We start from the raw sequence: 18,699 nt of genomic DNA, 5'->3' as shown, positions 1-18,699 counted from the left end.
CCCATGCTGAGCACCATGCTGAGGCAGGGGGGGTCTGCAAAGGGCCATGCCCAAATGCTTCAGCCTGCAACAAACACAGGAAGGATCCCAAGACCAGGAGCTATACAAACAGCCTGGTAACAACAGCCTGGAGTATTTCACCCTCAGGAATGAAACTATAAAGCAGGAAGCAGGAATTCTACATTATTCTATTTTAAAGAGCCTGTTGCATTTCAGGAGGTAAAAGAACAACATGAGATATTAACTGCTGGAAGTCTGGGTAGTCTACCTTATCATACTTGGAAGGGTGACCATTAACCGCAATCATAAGGTGTCCTGGAAGGGATTTGGGAGCCAAGAGCAATACTGATATTGAAGCCGCAGTGATTCCCACCAGCTCGTACAGCAGTCCTTATCTAGAGCGGGACGTTTCAAGTGCAAATTAATCACACGTTTTCTAGCAAGCTATGAAGGTGCCTGTGTCCTTAGTCCTCTCTCTGTCCCTTTGCAAAAGCTGAGCAAAGTTTTCGACCACATCCCCATTTGCCGTGTTGAATGCAGCAGTTCTCAGGTCGGGCTGGGAAGCATACGCCAGTTTGAGCTCTGCTTGTGGTAACATGCCTGCGCTTACTAATAAGGAACTCTCATAGGAACTGGGGAAGAGAAATGCAATCGCAACATTTCTGGCACCAAGACTTAAACAGAAGTTAATGAGTGGCTGATCACGCTGAGCACTGAGAGCAGCTGCTTTCCCCACCTAGATCAGAGAAGATGCAGTTTCTTTAATTTTAATTGCAGCATAACAAGCTGACTGAAATTTCACTTCCTTCTTTACAGATGCTGTTGCCCATTTCCAAGTATGCTGTTTGCTGCATGTAGTTTGACCAGCTCTGGAAACTCTTAATTGACACCAAAAAAAAAAAAAAGCAGCTTTTTAGAATGTCCTTTACTTTTCAATTGCCCCATATCTGTATTTTATGTACTAAAAAATGCAACTCATTCAATCGTAACAAATATCCACAAGAGTCCTGAGGGACCCCGTACATTTGGATTTAGCCAGACCTAGACAATGAATTTCAGTTTGATATTGCAGGCTTATTTGTTTTGCTATTAATTCTAGCAAGGACAATTGATCAATTGTTTTAATTTTAAATCAGAGAGCTAATATCTGACTTTGGCTTCCCTTGTGGTCTTTCAGTTACTGCCTCTGAGCTGCAAAGATCACTTTTGATTATTCTTTTCTGTAGTTAATTCAGCTACCCCATATGAAGAATATCAGCTGCCCTTTCCCCATTAGATTAGAAGCGATGCAGTTTTCTTATTTTTAATTGCATTAATTCCAAAAAAGCCTAAAGAATAATGTGTAATTCTACCGTCACTGCAAAGTCTGAGGGTAGGCAGAGTCCCGAGAGGTCTGAGAGCAGGCAGACTGTGCAGAGCCTCTGTTTCCCAGTTTGTGAGTTTTTGAGGTTTTGAGATCTTTACATAGCCATTGACTTGTTCTCCCCTGTTATCACAGTATTTCTGACCATACTAGTATAGAATTTGGAATAAAGGTCGCCTAACACACTGTCTCTGTTTTCTGGCACCATCTGCTACTTTTTCTTTCCCCCTATCATTTTCCCACCTTCCCTGAGTTTCTCTTGCTGGCTGTATTGCAGCTTGGCACTTCTCCATGTTGGAGATCTTGGGTGCTCCCTCCGCCTCCTTCTCTTCCTCCTCTTGTTCTTTTTCCCCATCTTAATCTTTCACAAACCAGCCCCCTCTACATTTACGTCCAGATCCTGTCCAAATCTCATGTACCTTTTGCTAGCTCTTCTACAGATAGGAAATCGGGGTCTTGGTTGAGAGTCACCTTTCCCTTCCCCCCTCCTTTTTTCTTCATAAGCCTCCAAATGGTCTTTTTTGGAAGTAAGGATGTTCTGTAGAAATAAATTTGTTGAGCTTTGTTTGCTGTGATCCTCTTTCAGAATCAATTATTCTTGCAATTCTCATTTGTTAGCAGATTTATTGCTTTGATTTCTTACTGCATACTGATATCGCCAATTTTGGTCTCTCCAGGTACCTGGAATGGTGGCAAATTGCATTTGCACTTTGTGGGTCAGAGACTCCAGCTCAGATCCCTGTGGCAGCTCAGGAAAGAGGTATGTTGTGATTTCATTTTAAGTTCTGCAAATAAGCCGTGGTTCAGCCTGCCTCTTCCCTTGACACTTTTGGTCTGGTCTAATTCCAGTCCCTGCAGCTCTGCTCTGTTCCCACTGAAAAGCTCATTTTGTGAGCTTAATTTAACTTGAGTTGATGCTCCATAGATCATTCTGCAGGCAGAGCACATTGTGCTCTGTGATCCTGCTGATCCTCACCAGATAAACCAAGCCAGACTGGGTCATGGCACACAAGACCATCAGGAAGCTGATGTTGCTGTAATCAGTGATCTTAACTCAGTGGTCTGTGCTGCAACAGGTTAAGTTATTGGTGATGAATCATAGAAAATGGAGTGGCTCTCAGGAAGTCATCTAGTTCACCCCCCCGCTAGGAGATACTGACCCTCCCTGTGTCAATCCTGACACATCTGTTCAGCCTGGATTTAAACATCTCAGAGGGCTGAGGAACCTCTTAAACTGGGCTTGGGGACATATCTATTTCCCCTGCTGCCTGTGCTAAATGAAGGGTGACAGCTATTGTGGGAGTGGGAGGGCTCTGTGATTTCCATTTAAAAAGTTATTCCACCGTTCTGAAATTTACTTTAATTCCAGTTTAGAATAAAACAGAAAAAAAACTTTGAAATTTCCCTCACATCTTTTTTCCCCTCAAAAATGTTCTGGTTTTGGGCAGTAAAATGTATACTGGTATCAGCCTAAAAATAAAACTAATAAAAACTTGCAAAAAGCTCATCAGTCAAAACTTTTTGTTCCTATGCTTGAAAGGCTTCTTTAGTAAACAAACAAATGAAAAGACATTTATTGAAATTAATTCCTGTGGGGAAAAAAAACCAAACTAAACCCACAACTTTGACAGAATTATGTTAATTACCACGAAACTGTCCAGCCATTTCCACCCCAGTGCTCTGCCCAGAGCCAACACTGGCAGTGGCATTACATCCTCGGCCCTTGGGCAGAATCCAAGCCCTGACTCAGCAGTACTTATCCCTGTACCAGGTGCGTTGCCGGTCTTCCCTGCAAAGCTGGAGGATGCTGTGGGACAGGTTATAACTGACAGGTTGTAACTTTCTGTTCCCACTGGCCATGTCAAAGGCCTCTGAGATCATTCCAGGATGGCTCTGCCACTTGGCCAGGGGCTGTGAGCTCCTTTCCAACACCCACAGGCTCTACCCTGCCCTAGGGATTCAGTGGCACATCCCGCTGTTTTAAACTGTCGCTGCTCTAGCAGTGTGAGTCTTCAGGCTAAACCTAGGGCAGAGACAGCTGCAGCGACTCTGCCAGGCACACTTTCCTCTCACCCTAGCTTTTATTTACACACTCAGAACTGGCACTGCTTCCTTGCAGGCTGGCAAAGGACACCGGCTTAGCAACTTTATGGTTGTTCAGGGCTGGTTCAGGAAAGGCAGAGCCCTGACAGCTTCACTGGCGCTTGGTGGACACTGTACCAACAGCACTGGGCAAGACTGGCCACAGAAACAGATTTTGTAACAACCCTCATCCACTATTATGCCTTGGAATTACCAGCTGGCCTGAGAGCCACACTACCAACTTGCAGAGGGCCTGCAGTCTACCCAGGGTGTGAATACGCTGGTACAAGTGATAGCCACTCATACCTGCAGCCAAGAAAAGGCTATAGTCAAGCAGCTCCAAGTGCCACAGCCTCTATAGATCCTTCTTTTGAAGGCAAGGATATGCATCAAAAAGGTCCTTAGGCTGCATTTTGAGCATATGCTTGTGAAAGCCTCTGGGCACAAGTATTCATGTTGCCTCCCTCTGGGGACGCAACAGAAGGAGTCACGAGGGATTTGGAAAGGTGCAGTTGACATTTGTATTAAGCTGTGCTTGACCTGTCTGGGAGACGCAGACCACATCCCAGTCTAACAAGGCCGGGAAGACATGTCTGGCCTTGTAAATATTTAAATGAAGAATCTAGCACATCTGGCAAATGCATGTCTAACTCTCATGACGCTTTGTCCCATCCATTGCTCCAGCTCATGCCAGCCACTATCACCGTGCTTGGCAAGCTGAGATGGGATCTGAAATCTTAAAGGTGGGGGCGAGGGGAGAGTAAAAATCTAGTTATCTAATGGATTGCAGGATAAAGACAAGATAATCACATCCATCTTGCTACTCAAAAATCTAATGAATTTTTGCACTTCTTGGTGCAAATGGAAGGTGATTAGGACATGACAAAGCAGCCTCCTGCCACGAAGCAAGTACTGAACACAATAAAGATGATGCTGAGGGTGACAGTTGCTTTCCTCTGACCTCAGAACTGAAAGCTTTTTACAGAAGTATGTATTTATCGTAACCCCAGTGAGACACAGAGGAAGAGAAAAGGGGCCTGGGGCAGGAGTTTGAGTATTTGGTTTGCTCTGCACTGCACTGTCCTGCAGGCAGGCAGGCAGACTGGAAGGTAGAAGAGATTAGATAGAGGAGAGATGTATTGTCTTCTGGGCTCTCTCTTTCTATGTCATTAATCAGCTTCTCTTCTCAGATAATTTGTATACAGTATAATTTAAAGCAAAACAAAGTCTGTGGAATGATTTGTGCCCTTATGAATTCTTAATTCAAGCGGGACAGCAGATAATGTCTCTCAAAATGTTGCTACTGTGCTTTACAGCAGTAGCCAATTAATTACTGCAGGGATGGTGTTTCAGGGCCACCTCATCTCTTAAATAAATCTTCTGTGTCCAGTGACAGAGAGAGTTCTTATTCAACAGGCATAACACGGAGGGACAGCTCTGCACTGGAAAAATAGTTTTGTCTACCGTACGAGAGGTATTCTGATGCCAGGAACAATCTAGCCAGAGACTGCGGAGAACGCTTTCTGCCCATTAAATTTGTGTTGCATGTTGCGCTGTTAGCCTTGTCTAGCATCCCTCCTCCATCTGCTCAGGCTACGGAGAGAATGGAGTTTGATACTTGGTACCACCTGAAATATTCACTGCTTTGTCTTGATGGCTGGACTCTGTGCTGGTGGAAAGCAGTGGGTAATCTTGTATCTAAAGACAGGCTCCCAGTGGACCAGAAAAAGCACATTTGCTGTTAGCAGGTGTTTAGGAAAGCTCAGCTCCAACTGACGCATCAAAATATTGAGTACGTTTCTCAGTGTCCTACAAAAGGCCTGGCCACAGTATTGATGTATAACAGTAATTCCATCAGTATCCCCCTTGGGTCAATAAACGTCTGTCATTATCGCAACAGAAATTAAAATGTCTGGTTAGTTTTACATCTGTTTATTTAATACCAATACATTACGAATGTTCTACCCTTGCCAATCAATGAAACAAAGTGTGCAGTGTGGTTTCAGCTGATTTCTAACCTTTGAAGTTAAGACAGGTATAGAAATCTGTCTGCAGTTTCCTCTGTAACAGTTTGTTCTAGGGAAAAAAAAAAGTTTGAATGTTATGCTCTGATTCTAATAGAGAATTCTCTCTAAACCTATTGTAGACAAAAAAAAAACAACCCTTACTGCTGAAAGAAATGCTCAGCTTGGGGATTTTATAGGTTTTTCTTTAAGATACAAATGGGGATTAATGAATAACCTCTCACTGCCCTCAATGGCGGCTGGGTGCCCAACCTTATGTGGTGCCTTTGAAATTTTTCAAATGAACCAAGGCTGACTGCAGTCAGTGGGAGTTGTTCCACTAAACACAGTGAATTTGGGACTGGAACTGAAAGAAGAAAAATGACCATGAATAACAATACGTACCAGCTGAAAAACTCACAGCCTTTTGCTAGCCTGTCTCATCTCTGGTTCTTTCTGCTCTTAGATGAATTACGTAAGCCTTGTGAAACTCTTAAGTGGCTTATCTCTGCACGTACTTTGCAACGCAGTAAATTGCACAACAGAGAGGTCAAACCCATAAGTCTTCTCCAGATCAGTGTGCAGATTACTGGGAGGCACAAGAAAAGCGCCCGGGGTCCTGACTCACTTCCAAATGAGAGGAATGAAATAATGAATGGAAAGAAACAAGATCATAATAAATCTTGTTCTGAAGTCTTTAATAATGAAGCTTTATTGTAAATCCATCACAAAGAAACATTAATATGGAGCCACCAAATAGGTCAGGTTAATTACATCATCTGAAAATGGTGTGATACCTCCAGCCTTCATAAAAAAAAGTAATCAAATCCCCCGAGAGTGTGAGAGATGACTTTTTTAATTAGTTGAGCGTTAAAATCTCTGTGCTAACACCTCACAGTATTCGCCTAGCTTAGCTAGGATGATACATTTTACCTCCCGTTTGACAAAATATGACATTTACAAGGTAAGTAGTAATTAGGGCTGCTTATCTGTGTGCCAATTTGCATCCTACATGGTTAGCCCATCATAATGTCATGGAAAACCTCTTCACTGGTTATACAAGCTTTGCTGCAAAAAGACATATAAGGGACTTGCAGCGAGCACCTTCCCTCATTTTGCTCTTTATGTGCAGCCTGTGACCTCTATTGCATGTTTCATACTCAAGCACGCATGCTGAACAGCATAAACACCTTTAATACAAGCCTGTGTTGGCTGGGTTAAAGGGGAGGAGGGAGCTGGAATGTGTTCTTAGCCCTTCCTGCGACTCCCTGGCTGACACTAGGGAAAACACTGAACTCTTCTTCACCTCACTCCCTTGCTCCGGCGCTGGCACCTCCCATGTTTGCAGCTCAGGTTCCGTTTGGGTCCCCAGCCTTGCATTTCTACAAAAATCCCCAAACTTGCAAGACCTTTGCACTTCCCAGATCCAGGAAAACATGGTCCATGTCCCAGGAGTGCCAAGCTGAGGGCATAAGGCACACAGCCAGGGAAGCACCAGAGATGTAGCTCCATTTTTTGTACCCAGCTGATGCAGTTTTAGCATTAAACACCAATGGAAACACACCCACAGCTTTAAACAGAAACACTCCTATAGATGTGCTGTGCCTGGGATCAGCCACAGTTCCCCTTTCTGAGTCTCCTTTGGTTTTTCTTTCAGACACAATCATCTGATCAGGGTTGGCCAAAAACAGTTTTTGAAGGGAAATAATCTTTTCAAAAGGAACAAACATTTCTGTTGAACAATTGAATTCCTTTTGAAATAGCCTCCTGGTAGGTTTCATGTTCTCAAAACTTGAAACATTTTTCAATTCTCAAAACAGGTTTTTTCTCACTTTTCATCCAAAAATACACTTTTCCCAGGAACTGTTATTATATTATTACAATATTTTTTCCATCCACGTCTGTAAAATATCAGTGAAGATAGGTATTATTGAGTTATATTCAAATATCTATTTATACTTTTCCCACTTCAAGCAAACAGTATTTTTACCAGCCCTACTGCGCATTCCCCAGCAGTGATTCCAAGGCTTGCACTCACTGGCAAGATGCTAATAGTGAGTGAGTGAGGTTCCTGGACCCAGAAAAGGTTTGTTTAAGGCTTCAGTAATTGCTTTGAGCTCCACAGACTAATGATTGCCAGGCAGGAGAGCTGTGAGTCACCAAGGCACTCTAATCCTGTGACCTGCAAAAGTACCTGGAGGAGGCAAAGGTTATTTAAGAAAGAAACATTTTTTCTTTCTGGTTAAATCCAATTTCTTTGTATTGCTTTGCCAGTCAATGTGTAGTTGACTAAGGAGTGCAGAGTGTGACATATAAAAGTGGTAGGTGTTATTACTAAGCATATTAAACTGACAAGAAAAATACAGGGCTCAGAGACAGCTGAAAGGCACTTTTAAGTCTCACCAAGAAAAACAAGCTTGTGACATACTCCTCCTTGACCCAGGGTTGAACCTCAGAAGTCCAAGGAGACATGAGGTCCACAACTCTAAAAGATAGCTAGAGAGGAAGGCTGGACAACTGTCCAAAAGTCAGGTTTTGGAAAAGTAAGTAGGAACTTAAAATGTTCTGTGGAAAAAAAAAAAAAAGAAGGGAAAAAAAGAATGCTTTCTATAAATAGATGTGGGCAGGGAAAATGCTGGGGAGTGAGAAGATCTAACAGACAAACTTGGCACAAGAACAAAAAGTATACACTAGCCATGAATAAATTCAGACTGGAAAATTGAAGGAAGTTTTCAGCCATCAAAGGAACAAAATCCTGGAACAGGCTTGCACAAGGAGCAGCAGGAGGAAGAGAAGTAACTGGACCAAAGTTGAAGGGCAAGAGAAAGGCATGGAGAGAGAAAGCAGCTTCCCAGGTCACACAGAGAGTCTGTGGCCCTAGTCCTGCAGAGCAACCATGTCCTGAGGGTCTGAGACCTTTTGGTGATGCAGTGGCACCATCCTAGTCCCAGGGGACCTCAATATTGCAGGAGATGGGTGTGGACTTGGAGTGATGTGCCCATGAGATCCTGTCCATCCCTCTTGAATCACCTCCCTCAAAGACTGACATGACATTTCCTCCCTGACGTTTCATTTTCTTTACCTACTGGGTCAAAGAACACTTTGTCAAGGTCACAGCAATTCTGGTTGCTGCCTTTTTGAGCTCATTTTAATGACATCAGTGTAAAACGGTGATGAGTCTGACAGCTGAACTCCAGGCTTGGATATCAAGAGGTTTCGTCAAAAAAGAGGTTTCTCAGAGAAACCTTGGTCCCTGGTTTATAGCGTTAGCTTTACCTGCAGGGGTGCTGGCTCAGTGTCTTTCTGTTCCCATTTATCCCATGGCCTGGGGCACCTCTCCTCACCAATATAATGGGACTCATGAAGAGGGATTTTTGAACTGTGGATTTTTTTTTGTCACTGGAGAAAGTTTAGGAAAAAAATAACAATATTTTGCAATGATCTGAAACTTTGTTTTTAATCAAGAACAAACAAAACACCCCAGAAAAATGTCTAGGGTCAAATGAAACATTTAAGGATTTTTCTGTTTTAAAAATTGAAATCAACTTGGGATCGAAGCATTTCAAATGGAAGCACATTTCAAATGGAAAAATTGAAATACTTACATTCAAATCTGGAAAATGAAACATTTTGACCTTTTTTTCTTAATGCTTCCCCCCCTCCTGCCCCAGTCTACCAGACTATTTTGCCTGACCAGTGCCATTTTTCTCCGTTAAAACAGGTTTGCATAAAGCAGTTTTGCCAGCTCTTCAAAATAATTTCGAACAACTTCAAGACAGGTCTTCCATTCTCTAGGAGAATAATGAGCAGAGATTGATCCTAGGTTAATTTTTTTATCCTTTTCCACAAGGTTTTAATGTCCACTCCATGTATCTGGGGAGAGCTCCCAGCAAGTGGACACCCTCCCTACTGTATCTGTCAAAGCCCACAGAGCTAGTTACTTGAGAAGCACATCAGAAGAGCCAGGAGCTAACATCCAAGACATGAGATCAAGCTGATCTACCTGAGGGATCTCTTTGATGTGACAGGCAGAGGAATGCAGCTATGGGCTCTGCAGAGGTGTTGAATAAAGCAGGACTTGAAGGGGACTATAGTCCTGGTGGACACCAGGACTTCTGAGTTAGGTCAGCTAGTTTCCCACTGCTAGTAAACCTAGCTTCAGAGATTTCTTGATACCCTGCATAAGCCAGGTGGCTATCTGGCTTGCTCTCCTTTTTTGTGTTTCTTGGCCAAGATCACTAATGAAATGATTACTGTTATTTCTGTTTGGTGTTGTTTTGTTTTTTTTTTTTTATATATATACAGCTGATTTATCTGAAGTTTGCAACAACAATAAACATGCAAATCTGGAGACAAAAGATTTGTATGAAATCCTCTCAAGTAGGATGCAAAGGGCGTTTTTGAAAGATTTTTTTTTTTTTTTTTTAAATGTGGCTGCTTAGGATTCATCAGAAGAACTCAGATATAACCAAAAACATCCATTCAGAGCTTAGATAGACGTGGAATATCACTGGGTCAGTCCTCTGCGGCTAAAGAGCAGGTTTCCAGGGACCTGCAGATTAGGGATGCCATGGAGTGGCCCTCTTAGATATATAAGCAACAGAGCAAAACCAAACTCCAAACCTGCACAAAATGTTCACAGGTCAGAAAGAAAACTAAGCCCACTACCAAATGAGTCTGGAGGTGTCTGATTTGTTCAATTTTAAATGATACAGAATTCATGCCTGGCACCTGAAGACTCTCTGTTATTTCAAGCAGGTTTTTCTTTGAGACTGAAAATGAAATTGAAAGTAAAATATTTGGAACAAGAAGTGCAGAGAGCATTTCAAAAAAGACTGAAGGAAATGTTTGTGTAACAGTCAGCAAGAGACACCACTTGGCTTTTTACTCAGCCACACTACTAAGACTCATGCAGAGCCCAATATTAGAGACTAGGTTAAATAAACCCCAGAAATAATGCTAGATATTCACCATGGGACTGGTAAAATGTGTTGCTGTTCTGCGTAAGAAAAGACTCCTCTTTAAATGCGCAGGCAGCCTTCAGCTCAATTTACTGATACAAATAGGGCAGCTCAGAGTCAGAGTGAATACAGAAAATGTTTTCTTATATGCAAATGAGAGATCACATTATTTCATAGAAGTAACTATAATAGTTGGAAATTAGCAAATGTTTCCAGATCCTTGTTAAAGGCAAAAAAATAAAGGATAAAAATGACGTTAATTGAAAGCTTGATTTTATTCCCTAATGAATTTTCCTGTTGCATTGTAATTAATAACTACTTACGTCTAAGAGAACTCAGTATCCCTTCAAATTAGGGCATTACTTACAAATATGTTAATGTTTTAAGACTAGTTCTGAAGAATGCCATACATTGGCCTTATAATGGCTGTCAGGTGACGAACATTAAGAAACCTTTAATGGATGTTATAGCAACTGTTGTGCAGGATACTGTTGTGAGCCAACTAAAAGCCTGAATCCATCCTCTACCAGGAACCTTCTAAAACCAAAGACCTCGTGACATATCTTCATGGTGACTCAAATGCACCAGGTCTTACAGTAATCACTACTGGGGCATGTTTAAGAACCACCCTGAGATTTGATATTTGTCTGATACCTGCCACATTTTATCATTTCAAGGCCAGACAGGATGGATAGAGGCAGCTGTGCAAACCACAGGGCACCCAGGCCAGTCCATTTTCCAGCGTGATTTCCCTCTGGGTCACCTCTGAGTCATCCCAGAGATGCTCTGGGAGGCAACAGCGTGGACAGTCTTTGGCCGTACTTGACCTCTAAACTTGTCCTTGAGGCTGCTCTTACGATACAGCAGATACATCACTTGGATGCTGCCTGAGACTCTTTAAAAAGGGCTTCAGGATATTTTTTTCCTTGTTCCTGGTAAAGAAAGAAAGGCAAGGAAATGAAAACATTGCAAGAAACAAGCTGACATGTGAATGCGCCTTCCTGCGCAGTGTCTCTGTCACTGTTCCTGCTAATGCAACACACACCCACGGCCAGGCTGTGGATGGTGCTTACAGCATCGAGCCTCAGCGAGTGCTGCAGGATCCAGGCCAGTTCCCATCAAAGTCAAGCTGATTATTTTAATTAGCTTTGTTTCCTTCCAGCCCCATGACTCTTTACTTCACTTGTTATGGTAGCTGATTTGAATGTTAAGTCGTTAACCTCCATCACAACCCAATTAAAAAGCCCACCATAAAATACCGTGTTTTTGCTATCTTGACTTGGAATAATTAATGTAAGTGGTAGAAAAATAACTACCACTCCTACTCAACACGCCTGTCTGGGGAATATGGCACAGAAGCAGGAACCACTTGCTGTTTTGGGATTGTGACCGACTGATGGCACTGACCCTTTTTAAACCCAGCACAGGCAGCATGGATATTTGGGGAACCCTGAAGACCAAAGGAGAGAATGGTGGAGAGGAGGGGTGGCTGAGTGGTCCCATCATGCCTATAATGCTTCCAAAGGGAAAACAGGTTTCTGCTGCACAGGAGAAACCCTGGGGCCTAGCGCTTTGAAAGGGACATGGTGTCAAGCATGGAGACTTTGGTCAGCAGCTGGATGGAGGTTACAGTGCTGGCAGTGTCAGTGCCCAGGACTGCTAGCCCTAGAAAAGGTCTGGAGTCAGATCCTTGGTGAAATTGGTTTTAAATTAATGTGTTTTTTTTTTTTTCTTATTTTAGAATTACATTCTAGTTTAAAAAAGCATTATGGTCACATTTTCCCTCCTGTCACAGGAACAAAAGGGTTAAGGAAAAAAGTATTTTTCATTGGCTGCTCCCTTAACCCAGGGAATGAAGGTCTTTTCCAAAACACTACTTGCTGTGAGCCTTGGGCTACATCTAGGACAACTGGTCCTTTCCATCGGTACCTCTGGATTAGCCTTTGTCTCCTTCCGCTATCCAGAAACCTCCACAAATTTCCCTGCTCAGAAATATTCCTCTGACATCAGCTTCCCTCCCCATGACAGCTCAGAAATTCAGTGCAGCTTGGATTGAAATCCCTTATCCCCCACCACCACACACACACACTCTCACACTCTTGTATTTACGGATTACAAATTTTCTTTACAGGCATGAGCTGCATACGTGCATCTACAAATCTCAGCACAGCAGGGTCCTGAGTGCTGTTGCTGGAGCAGCACGAAATACTGCTGGTAACCATCAGTGTGTTGATAGCTAGGGCAAAACTGCATCTTGTTCACTAGGCTGCAAAGTCTGGGAAGTGGTATATAAAAAGCTGGGTATGGATGAGTGCCAAGAGGTAGTAAACAAACTGGGAGCTCTGTTTTTCCTCTGGCTTTCACGCCAGAGCCTTGTCTGTCTGTGGAGGAGAGTGCCCGGCTGCGCTGGGCAGATTTTCCAGATTCTAAAACTGGCGCTTTTTTGGGGGGAGATGAGGAGGGGTTGTAATTAACCTTGCTTTCTGGAGTGCCAGGTGAGCAACAGGGAGCTACATAGACCCTGGATTCAAGCCAGAGACAGTAAATGACACGAGAGCAAAGTTCAGAGCTGCCTTCAAATCTCATTCACATAATGAAAGCATGAAAGCAGATTCACACGATGGATGAACATGAAAAGCCAAACATATCGATCACTCCGTACATCGCTGGCAACCAGCTGTTCTGGCAGCAGTCTTACAAGAGCTTTGCTGCAGTCAGACATAAGATAATGAGGAGGAAACAGAGGAGCCTGGACCAGGTAGGTTTTATTCCTAGGGAGAAACTGTGCTTGTTCCAGCATCACCTATGCTGGTCTGATGTTGCTCACGGTGCCTGTGTTTTCTAAATGGTGGACCCTGTCCAGCAGACGTATTGCTGTGTGTCTGCAACCTGCTGCACAGAGCCAGTGAAGCAGTGTCAGTGCTGCAGGAAGCATCAGGACTCCAGAGCTGCCCTGGCCGAAGGGCCCAAACGTACATAGCCTCTGCTTCATTTGGGCTCTGCTCCACGATTCACAAAGCATATGGCGTGCAAGGTAAGACAACATTTCACATTAATTCTTGTCTGTGCAATTAGGCAGAATGAGATGGCTTCTGCACCAGGGAAAGCGGAGGCCTCTACACACTCAGGACAGACTGCTGCAGGCAGGGGAAGCAGCAGCACGGGGCCATCTGCAGCTTGTAGGCACGGAGCAATGCTGTTGTGGGCAGGGATGCTTTAAGGAGAGTGGGGGATACCAGGCAATTTAACCTCCACTGTTTTGTCAGCCTCTACATACTATGCCCTGTCTCAGCCCAAACTCCTTCAGGTTTGCATGTCGCATGCTTCCTCCCAGCCCCCCAGCTCCCTTCTGTCAGCCCTCACCGCTAATCTGGATGCCCTCAGGGATGCTCTCAAACCTCTGCCCCATCTGTCTGCCTGAATCAGGAAGCCAAAGCCCCTGGCAGAAGGAGATGGTGGACCTCAAATTGCCCCTGCACACCATCCTCTGGGAACACATCCATGAGTCCCAGCGACACCGTGATCAGCAACAGCAGGACACGTCCATTCAGAGACCCACCGGTAAGGAGAGCCTTGGCCTACCGGTTGCCGAAAGCACCAAACCCCCTCACCCTGTGCTGCAGCCCTACAGATGGAGGGCAGCGCAGGGAAAGCCAACTCCTGGAGGCTGCCCACCAGTTTCTCCCATGGGAATCCTCTTCCCAAAGTCCCCTTTTGCTTGTTCATCTGGGAAACTGTACAGAGAAGGGAAGAAGAAAGCAAATCATGGCTCCTGTGACAGCGGTACTGTTCCTGCCCTTAGAAAGACCAAAATAGAGATAAAAATAAAACAAGACAATGCAGAGTATCTCTTTGTCCATGCCTAAGGCTGTGGCTAAGCCTTTGCCTCCTGCACTGTCCTCAGAGCCCTTTTTTAGGGCCTCACAGGCTCCTCCAGCTACTCCCTTGACCTTTCATCTGCAGATGTAGAAATCTCTTTCAGGGTCCATCCTTGTCCCTTTGATCTGGTTTCCTACGTGCAAGGATGCCTTGTAGCTTGTTATCCATGTCCTGCTGGCCTCCAGAGTCTCACTGGAGCTTCCACTCCTCTCTATTGCCCAAGTAAGGGTTAAACAGCTTCCTGGCTCTGAATCAGCCTCCTCTTATTCTCATATGGTTTAATTTCTTCTGGGGCAAACGTGTGACCTGCATGTCCAGGTCCTGAGGACTCTATGCAGCTGTTGTGGAAAGCAGGTTATAATTCCATGGGCACATAATACCCTTTTATAGAATGCTCTTCTCTGTCCTCACGGTGCTTGGGGTTAGCTGTGGCTAGGAGATGTCGTTTTCATTTGTGGTGAAAGTTTGAAGGAGGATAATAACAGAGGCAGAGATTGCAGGGAGAGAAAGATGGGTTTGTGTTTAAGGAGCTGTTCTGAAGACCTGAAGCCTGTCTCTGTGCCAACGTTTCTGTGTGATGTCAGATGAATCCTCACCCTATCACCACAGGGTCACTTGTTTTTCCTTTTTTCAGCTTTTGGCACCTACAGATTAATTTGCAAAGTCCTTATTGCTCACAGCTCTATCTCCATTGTGTGAGGTTGTGTTTTCACCCTACCTATTCTAGACCCAGGATGGGATGAATTTTTTTTTCTTGGAGGTGCTCATTTTTCCCCATTAACCATATAGGCTGCCTACCCAAGTCAAATAACTAACTACCTGACAGCTAAGGCAGCAAGATGAATCCTACCTGGTGTGTCAGTTTAGGGATGGGGATTTTTTACTTTCTGTGGTCTGCAACCTTATTGTCCTTTCCTGTCACTAAATTATTATCCCTTCAATGCCAGCGTTTTCCATCTCACAGAGTACAGTTCATTGAACAACACAGAACTCAAAAAAACCTACAGCCCAAACCAACAAAAAAAACCACCAGGAAAAAAAAAACCCACTGAGCAAAAAGGATGTTCAGCATTCAGGTCCAGAGCTGGAAGATTTTAAAGGCAACAGAATTGCAGCTCATGTGAATTGAATGTTCTGTGAGCAGAGCTCATGTTTGATTTGTTATTTATCAGTGGCTATTCTCAATGCTACAGATATATTATGCAGCAACCCTTGAGGATTCAAGGAGTACCGGGAAGTCAGGAGAGGCAGCAGACAGGAAGGGCAGTTCTGTAGTTTGTTTGTGTCTTCCACACCTGAATTCATAGTACAAAAGTCTCTGCTCTTTACAACTGCTCACACCACTATTGCTGTGCATAGGATCATGACGCCTATTGTGTGATGATCCCTGTGTCCGAGTTGTGGTGCACAGGGAATTACTATTGTAAGACAATACAGGATCCACTTCTTTTGGTTTCCTTTGTTACATGTGTTTCATCTATAGAATCTATCAATAATTATCAGTATTGATTAATTTACCACAACATTGCGTATTTTTAAATTTTTCCAAATATGCTTTTCATCTATAGATGTGCAGAAAGAAGAGTACACAGAGATAAAAAGTAAAGAGGTAAAATGAATCCTGGAAGAAATGCCACATAAAGTTTTGGAAATCATGCTTTTAAAAATAAGGAACAGAATTAAGATTGAGGCTGTGGCTTAACTCTACCTCCTGATGCCTTAAAGGATAGTGTCTCATTATTTTGATACATTTGTGTGTTGACTTAATGTGCTGTGCAACGCAACTTCCATTATTCATACTAGCTAACGTATGGTAAATTACAGCATCCTACTTTGGATTTGGTTGGACTTCTACTATTAAGAGAGAACAGGTCATGCTGGAAGGAAATAAATTCTAAAGAGATCTCTAATGAGAGTGATAGTAAATCAAGAGCTATTTTTACTGTAAGGAAGCCCCATGCATTTGGTATCCTTTTGTAGATTCGGTTATCTACATAAGTGTGGAAAGTAACAAATACTGGATCCTTCTTTCTAAGACCTCAAGAGCTAAGGCTCCCAGAACAATAGGCCTTATTTTATTATCAGGATTCAGAGCTATGGCAATAATCACAAATTATAAAACTTTGAAATGTACATATTACAGTAGAAACAAGATCATTAAAGGAAAACTGTGCCTCTAGTCCACTAACAGGTTTGGAAATATCTGGCTAGGAAGCTTTGAGTCCTTCATTTTCAATAATTTGGACTTACTTCTTGTAGCACTATGAGGTAATAGGATGACTTGGAACACCTAATACTGTTACATCTGGAAAAGTTGACTCTGGAACATGACGGTGTCTGCATTATATAAAAGCGTGAAGGATGGAGAGAGGATCAAAGTCTCAGGAGGTAACATCTCAGTGGTCTTCTTTCAGTCTCATAAGTGTGAGACTCCTTACAGGCCTAGATGGTTACAATGATTTTTGTGTTAGATGCAAAGAACAAAGATGAGGATCACAAAGGCATGTGATACACTTTATCACATGATTATGCATCATACAGCTACACCTTGTCACTGTAACTTGTGCAGATGCCGTATGGAACACTAGAGGAGTGAACAGAAGAAACCATAAACTTCATTCTTTCTCGTGCTTGTCCCTAGTAAAAAATACTCAGTAAATAAGTAATCAGTCATTTCCTCTCTCCAGAGAAGGCTGTATAAGAGAAATGGTTAAAAAATAATTATGCCATATGAGCTAATAGAATATGTCTTTTCCGGCAGAGGCTTACGAGCAGCTTCTGAAGCCACATGGGAACCTCGTTGGCTTTTCAAACTCAAAGGGACTTTGCTTAAGTTCCCTTCCAAAGGAAACTGCTTCAGCTCATTATTTGCAGACAGCATCTGTCACTTTTCTATGCCAGTGGATGCTGATCGTCCTCAAAGAACATTGTACAAATGTGCAGATTGCTGTGTGTTGAGAAAGGACTGCTATTAGATCAATTTTCCACTTGAAAGCAGCAATAACAGCAAATAAAGCTGGAGCCACATGACTGTTGGATCTGGGGCACTTTCACTGAGGCATTCACCCTAAGTGAAAAACGAGAAACTCAAAGGGAAGGTGTGGACAGATGCAGTGCTGTTGGTGTATTACTGAACACTTCCTGGTAACCCTGTGCAATGCAGAAACGGGCTGCTCCTGGCTGTACTGGTGGACAAAGCAGATCCAAGGAGATCTCGCTGTGTCCTCTTGTGGACTTCCTGAAGGAGCTTCTGCTTACTGCAGGGCTTGAGCCCCACATGTCATCTGGTTGCGTCTACCCTCTCCTGGAGCAAAACCTGCCACAAAGTGCAGTTTCTGTGAGAATGTATGGCATAAAGGACAGAGCCATACCTTGACCAACAACATTTGAGGTGCCCTGTCCTGTGAAATGAGTAGGAGTACGTCAGCTCCTTTTCTAGGTCTGGGTGAGGCATGTTTGCTGTGCTGTGTGTTCCCATGAGCAAGCATGGCAGATACATGGAAGCTGCAGGGTGAAGGGGTACTGGTGACATCCCTCCTTCCCTCCAGTTATCCTGGCAAGTGCTGCTTTGTTAGCTAAGTTCTGCTGCTGTACAAGTCCATCTGCAATTTTGATAGCTGATAATGTGTTAGCTTCCAGGCTTCTTCCTATCACGGACTGCTTTCCCAACCAGACAGACTTGTTCCTTCGCCTAGCTTGTCAAATGGGCAATTCACAGGTCTGTGGTGAGATCAGCACAGTGTTCTTTCATTCACTGGTACGTCTGGCACAAGCAGACTTTTTCTGGGGTGCTACAACAAACATTTGCCTATAACAAGTAGGGAACAGTGGAAAAAATAGCAACTGGTTGCTGCCCTCCAGCTTGGAGCAGCTGTATCTGGACGTACCCTGGGTACCTGCTGGATGCAGATATCTGAAGACAGAACATTTAAGGACATTTGATTCTGACTAGGATCAGCAGGTGTTTTGTTGTGAAAGGGCAGGCCAGGCTTTTATGAGGGATGAGCACAGGTCACCCAGAGCTGTCCTATGTAACTTGTCCTGTAAGGCCATGTGGAGGAGTAAAGATGGATCAAATGGCAGTTCTTTTTCATAAGCTTAGGGCAGGTCTCTGAAGCAGTTATACAGAATGACGACTTCAAAGTAAGAACATCGAGTATTTTGCTGCGTCAGCATTTCTCTCTGTGCCAGTTTCACAGGGCATCTCTGAAAAGTGCTGTCAGAGCTCATGGTGGTAGGTAGTACTAGGGCAGCAAGGCACCTCCGTGGGCACCAGGTTTATTTCTGGAACCAGTTGTTGTCCTCAAGACTGGGTTCTGGGGCTCCAGCCATACAGAATTCCCATAATGCAGCTAGGAAATGCTGCATCTTAGCCAAATTTACCATCCCTCCTTCAAGTTTTACAGCAGGT

The 18,699-nt window shown here is 43.6% G+C and overlaps 1 protein-coding gene across 1 annotated transcript in view; it reads right to left on the bottom strand.

Moving 5' to 3' along the window:
• The window catches only part of SHISA6 (shisa family member 6), a gene marked incomplete at both ends in the record, with an annotated part of 246,112 nt that overhangs the window by 129,819 nt on the left and 97,594 nt on the right, over positions 1 to 18,699 (bottom strand). The window lies entirely within an intron of this gene.

The sequence above is a fragment of the Platalea leucorodia genome, assembly GCF_965183815.1.
Source record: "Platalea leucorodia genome assembly, chromosome: 14".
NCBI classification, from domain to species: Eukaryota; Metazoa; Chordata; class Aves; order Pelecaniformes; family Threskiornithidae; genus Platalea; species Platalea leucorodia.
Note: the sequence above shows the minus strand (reverse complement) of the source record. Positions and strands in the feature narration are given on the sequence as shown.